Genomic DNA, 6,923 nt, shown 5'->3' with positions numbered 1-6,923 from the left:
GGCCACCCTGCGGAGGAAGCTCATTTTGGCCGCCTGTATCCAGGATCTTGCCCTTTCGGTCATGACCCAAAGCTCATGACCATAGCATTAGTTCAAAGGGATAAATTTTCTGCAGCTGTGACTTCACTGTGTTTCATTTATTTATGATGTGAATTTGGGTTGTAACCATGGACATATATACAGTGGACATAGCATCACTACTTCCCTCCACTATGCAAAAATGAAGCCAAAATACCGTGAATACGGCAGCTGCCATCTTGCTTTTTTCAACCAGATTCAGCACAGTAGCTACCAGAAATGGAGTGACAGCATTAGACCACCAATCAAAGCTGTCAAAACTTTAAAAATACACCCATTTTGTATATAAGCAAATAACTTAATAACAACAAACTTGCTAGAAAAATAACCACTTGTACACACATCAGTGTGATAATATCTACCAAAAACCACAGAAGTGACCGCTTGGAAAAATTGATTTGATTTGTATTTTGAGTTTTTTAGTTTGGCTCATGTCCCATCCACTAACATGGAGGAGGCAAGATTTATGGCTTATACTGCAACCAGCCACCAGAGGGGGATCATGTAGCGGCGGTGTCACTTCTGGAAGCCTGTCCAACGTTTTTACAATCAATGAGATTAACTGGATGGAGAGGCACTTTAATTAGTTGTCTGTTACACTTTAAAATAATCAACACAAACAAAGAGGCTTACTAAAAATTATCCTTTGTGAAAATAGAAATGTTTGCTTCTGCAGCTTCACATCTGACAAGTGACAACTGTAACCGTCTTTAGTGAGCATCTGAAAGGTTTTCAATCTCTAATGTGCCTTTCATTTTAAAAGGAACATAGCTGTACCTATTCGGCATCTCTTTCCATTGTTTTATTCACCTCCTACTTCTCAGATGACTCGCAAATGTCACATTCATAAGTGTAGCCATATAAAGTATTAGTGTTGAATACAATTAACTTTTTTGAGAAAATTATTTTCCATATTTATTTGCGACTCTCAGACATCCTGCACCTTACTCAGCATTAATAGTCTCTCATGCTGAGATGAATGACTGTTTCAAAATAGAAAAATATTTTTATCTCAGAGGAACTGTTTGTAAAGTGTAAAAAGACAAAAAGATAAGGACTTTTAAAAAGTAAAATAAAATTCTATTTTGAAGGACTTGCAGTGAATTCTGCATAAAATGTGTAAATGTCCTTATCAGCTGCCAGGTACTCAGTATTGTAGCACTACAGTGTGCATGTTTAGTGCAGTTCATGTTATGTATTTTTTGTAACTTCTGTAGAAACTTGTATTATAGACTGAGAAAAAGGGAAAAGGGTTATTCTGTCAATTGTAATTTAAAAAAGAAATGAAAAATGTGGTCATAGCAGTATTTGGACATTTGCTTTGAATTCTGTGGTCACATGCTTTATATGAACTTCAGTTCATATAATCTGTGGTCACATGCTTTATATGAACTTGAACATATTGTGGAGCAGTCTGGGTAATTTAAGTCCCATCTGAAGTGTCAGTTCCACTTACAGTACAGCAAAAACTGGGAAATATCACTTTATAAATATAATGTAGCGAGTTGAACCTTAAATTATGGTTACATACACATTCAACTGAAATGCTGTGTAAACACATACAATAAAGACACCACTGAGTGAAAGAGTGGATGTGTATGTCATTCTTCATTGCTTTCACTTCTGAGCCCTTGTATACACAGTAGATCATGTGGGTGTGTCACTACTGACCAACCTTTAGAGCTATCAGGTGCCATAAAGTGCACAACTGCTGCTCTCTTTACTTATGCAGGTCACTATTTAGTCTTTTCTTTTAGTTTCAGTGATTTATGTTTATACTGTCCATGTCCGTGGCCAAATCAATGACTCTACTGTGAGGGGCTGGGTCCCCTCCCTGTTGGCATGTCATGATCACTCTGGAGGAGAAGATGCTGCAGGGATACACACGCAAGCTGTTTCCCTTTGAGAAGGGAGAGCACAAGTCTCAGCAAGTCCTGGGAATCAGCTCAAGAGGGCAGGTAGGTGCACTGTAGCACCTGCAGCATGACCACAAAGATCAAATGTTCAAAAAAGATTTTTATAAAAGTAAAAAAGAACACGTAAAAGTTTATTGATGTCTCTATCATGTTATTTGTTTTGTCAGCTCCTTGCCTTCGAACATGAAGACAACATACTGAATGAATCCAGTGCAGTGTGTTTTATACCTAGAGGTAAACACTGTATAACAACCTCACTAAGACAGCAGAGAGTACGGCATATTTAATATTACTGTACTGTATATTGATTAGTGAATGGATCTTTATGTTTTCATTTATTTACTTGTGATAGAATTAGTTCAAGTCTCAGGGCAACAAGCTGGTTCCTGAAAATCCTGCAGAACTCGGACTGATGCACCAATGTATGATGGAGGGCCTCACCGATAAACTCAGTAACATACACTCATACACACATAATAGCAGAACACAGAAAAACACTATGGACACCTTCACGCACACTACACTGATGCTCATGTTGGATGCTCTGTCTTAGATTCAGTCATCTACTATGAATGGTTTGTCCCTGAAGAAGAGAGACATGACTGCTGTGAAGAGAAACAGGGAGATTCTGGCCACTGAACTCACACTGTGGGAGGGTTACCTGCAGAAGGCAGTGTATAAACAGCATACACACAGGCACACATACATACCCACACTGTACTGGCAGCAATGTTTCTCCCCATTTACTGTTTGCATCAAGGTGACAGCAGGCTCGTACCTGGCCGGGACCTTCTCATTGACTGATGTGTTCGTCTTTCAAAACATCGCTTGTGCTTTTTGTTTTGGATAGGTGGCTGAGTTCAGAAGTGCTTGCCAAAAGAACAGGCTCAGCATGCTTTGTTTTGCAGTGATGTTATGGTGTAATCTTGTGTCTTCTTTTTAGGCTGTCTGTTGGACATTACCACAAACTGGCTAAATATTATAGCCTGCTGAAGGACAGGGCCAGCATTAAAGCCAGCTGGCCCCCACATTGGCTGGCCAGACCACAGGGTTATGACATCCTTAAAGACCTCTGAAACACTCCAGCATCGCCTTCACAGTTTTATTGTATCCGTGTAGGTTTATTTAATGGTAAAAATTAAAAAATGTGTTTAAGTTTTCAATTTTTTGCAATGAATGCATTTCTTTATAAAGAAAAAAATTGGATTTGTGGTAGAGGGAAAGACTACATGATGTATTCCCATCACCCAGCCAGTAGGTGGCATTATGCACCTTTCTTATAGCTTGAAATTCACATGAACTGTGGGAAGAATAACATCGTAAAACGTCAGGTAGTAAACAACGTGTTGCATTCTAGGATTGATAGAGGGTCTCACAGGTAAAACGACAGTACGGTGATGTGAAAATGGCTTGTCTGCCACAAATATTGTGGCAGGAGAAGAACGTTTGGGGATAAAACCCAAAACTGCTCGCCTTTGAGAAAATGGAGCACAAGTCCCAAGAAGTATTAGACATAAATCCCAGGGTAAGAGTTGGCTGCAAACCCCCATCATAACCAGTAACTGTAGTAGGCACACTAGTAGGATATTTAACCTCAACTTTACCCTGATATACATGCTGCTTCCCACTAAGGTACGCAAAACTCCATTCAAAACTTAAGGCATTTAATCATTTCCAGCCTGATGGCAAACAAGCATACCTAAAACATGAACACAAGATTTGACAAGTCACAGATATGGAATATTTAATTTGGTCTATATTCAGTTTATCAAGCAGAGCTGTCTTCAGTAATTATAGGTGCTTATTATTTTTTAATATTGAAATGACTTTTCCACAAACACCATTGGTTATCTGGCATGTATTTTACCAGTAAATAAATTAAGAGTTGCCAGCTCAAGCAAACAAGTGCACTAATCTTGCAGTAAATTATATACACTGTTATTCTGAGCTGGATAACACATGAACTGTTATAAACAGATTTCAGCCAGCCTCCATGTTTTATTCTAAGTCCCTGTGTGATACAGCACAACAGTACAGTATTGTTCAAAATAATAGCAGTACAATGTGACTAACCAGAATAATCCAGGTTTTTAGTATATTTTTATTGCTACATGGCAAACGAGTTACCAGTAGGTGCAGTAGATTCTCAGAAAGCAAACAAGACCCAGCATTCATGATATGCACGCTCTTAAGGCTGTGCAATTGGGCAATTAGTTGAAAGGGGTGTGTTCAAAAAAATAGCAGTGTGGCATTCAATCAGTGAGGTCATCAATTATGTAAAATAACAGGTGTGAATCAAGTGGCCCCTATTTAAGGATGAAGCCAGCACTTGTTAAACATGCATTTGAAAGCCTGAGGAAAATGGGTCGTTCAAGACATTGTTCAGAAGAACAGCGTACTTTGATTAAAAAGTTGATTGGAGAGGGGAAAACCTATAAAGAGGTGCAAAAAATTATAGGCTGTTCAGCTAAAATGATCTCCAATGCCTTAAAATGGAGAGCAAAACCAGAGAGACGTGGAAGAAAACGGAAGACAACCATCAAAATGGATCGAAGAATAACCAGAATGGCAAAGGCCCAGCCAATGATCAGCTCCAGGATGATCAAAGACAGTCTGGAGTTACCTGTAAGTACTGTGACAGTTAGAAGACATCTGTGTGAAGCTAATCTATTTTCAAGAATCCCCCGCAAAGTCCCTCTGTTAAAAAAAAAGGCACGTGCAGAAGAGGTTACAATTTGCCAAAGAACACATCAACTGGCCTGAGCGTGCATATCATGAATGCTGGGTCTTGTTTGCTTTCTGAGAATCTACTGCACCTACTGGTAACTTGTTTGCCATGTAGCAATAAAAATATACTAAAAACCTGGATTATTCTGGTTAGTCACATTGTACTGCTATTATTTTGAACAATACTGTATATCTTAATTAGCTCCCTGTAGCATTTTTATTAAGACTGGTTAACAACAAGTTCATATGATAACGCTAGTGGTCATTAACCCCTGAATAGCCTGTCTTGCTCACATTATCATGTTTGACTTTTAAGCTTCCATCTTTCAAACATGCAGACATCATCGGTAATGAATCCTATGCTGTTTGTTTTTACTTGGAGGTGAGCGTGCCAGTTCATTGACAATAAATAAATAAATTTATAGCTAAATAGACAGATCAAAGTAATTTTTCAGATACTAACACTAAATTCTGCATTATGAACTGTGACTTGTGTGTGTGTTTCCTCTTGTAATGGCAGAGTTAGTTTAAATCCCAGGGAAACAAACTGATTCCAGACAGCCCAGCAGAACAAGTACTAATGTACCAATGCATATTTGAGGGTCTCACCTTCTATGAGAAACTCACTAAGACAAAGAAACTAAATCCGTTCATTAGCAATGTCAAACCCTCTGTCTGCAGTGTCATCTGACCTCTTAGAGTAACTTCAATTACTTTTCATTACTACATAGGTAAAGGATAATCACCTTTATTGTCCAAGTATGTTACACACAAGGAATTTGTTTCTGGTACAGAACCGAGGCAGCCATCTGCGGTGCCAACTCAACCGACGGCACTAACCATTGGGGGCTTTGGGGGGGTTCAGTGTCTTGCCCAAGGACACTTCGACATGTGGACTGCAGGCACCGAAATTCGAACCTTCAATCTTCCAGTTGGGAGACGACTGCTCTAGCCACTGCACCACTGTCACCTCCACCGCACAGTGTAAAGAATACACAGCTTGTGGTTGCTATAGTTGTAGCCATAATAACATCAGGGATAATGTTTAGGCTTGATGTTTTTCATTCTGTCATTGGTAAGCATTTATTCTATCAACTGCAAGTATCAATGGTGCAACAGTAGAGATTGTTAAATATGCAAAACCATAAAACTGCCTTTTATAAAGTAGAACCGGCCCTACAATTGACGGGCGACCTGTCCAGGGTGTACCCTGCCTTTCACCCGATGCCCGGTGTGATTGGCTCCAGCTCCCCGCCGTTCAGGACTAAGCAGTATAGAAAATGAAATGAGATGAGATAAAGTAGAAACATAGTCACATATTACTGGCAGTTATACCAATGAATGATTTCAATGATAAGGCTATTGATTTTAGGTATTTTTTATTTATTTATTGCTGTTAACAATTCACACCCCAAAGATAAAAAAACACTAATAAATAAGAAGTAGCTCTGATATGCTTTTTCTATACCATGGACCAAGCTATTAAAAACATAGCTGAGTAAAGTGCAAGCTGCACAGTTGTATTATGGGACATTTGGTAGGATGAACAGGGCCACTGTAATTTGTTGACAACACCTGCTCCTCCACCATTATCCTCAACACCGGCATACCACGGGGCTGTGTGCTGAGCCCATTCATCTACTCCCTTTTCACCCACAACTGCAGGCCTGTGCATGGCTCCAACACCATCATCAAGTTTGCAGATGACATCATGGTGATTGGCCTCATCAGCGACAATGATGAGACAGCCTACAGGGAGGAGGTACAGTACCTGGCTCTATGGTGCGCTATCAATAACCTGCTCCTTAACACTAACAAGACCAAGGAGCTCATTGTGAACTATAGGAGGGAGAAAGGAGGCACACACACGATCCCATTCATATTAATGGGATGGTTGTTGAACATGTCTCCAGCTTCAAATTCCTGGGGACCCACATTTCAGAGGATCTGTCCTGGACCACCACCACCTGCAGCCTAGTTAGGAGGACACTGAAGAAGAATCACCTCTCTTCAGCCATCCTGGTGAACTTCTACTGCTGTGCCATTGAGAGCATCCTGACCATCTGTATCACAGTCTGGTATGGAAACTGCTCTGTCTCCGACTGCAAGATGTGGCAGCGGGTGGTGAAAACCACCAACACATCACGGGGACTCCATTTCCAGCCATTGAGAGTGTCCACAGGGAACGCCGTCTCCGATGTG

General features: G+C 40.1%; 2 pseudogenes; both read left to right on the top strand.

Annotated features, from left to right (window-relative positions):
* Positions 1–1,862: 1,862 nt before the first annotated feature.
* LOC109951676 (glutathione S-transferase A-like) lies at positions 1,863–3,070 on the top strand (annotated as a pseudogene).
* A 329-nt stretch (positions 3,071–3,399) lies between these two features.
* LOC109951673 (glutathione S-transferase A-like) overlaps positions 3,400–6,923 on the top strand; it is a 9,273-nt pseudogene continuing 5,749 nt past the window's right edge.

Source organism: Monopterus albus, unplaced genomic scaffold (genome assembly GCF_001952655.1).
Source record: "Monopterus albus unplaced genomic scaffold, M_albus_1.0 scaffold402.1, whole genome shotgun sequence".
Lineage (NCBI taxonomy): Eukaryota > Metazoa > Chordata > Actinopteri > Synbranchiformes > Synbranchidae > Monopterus > Monopterus albus.
This window is presented reverse-complemented; position numbering and strand designations above follow the sequence as displayed.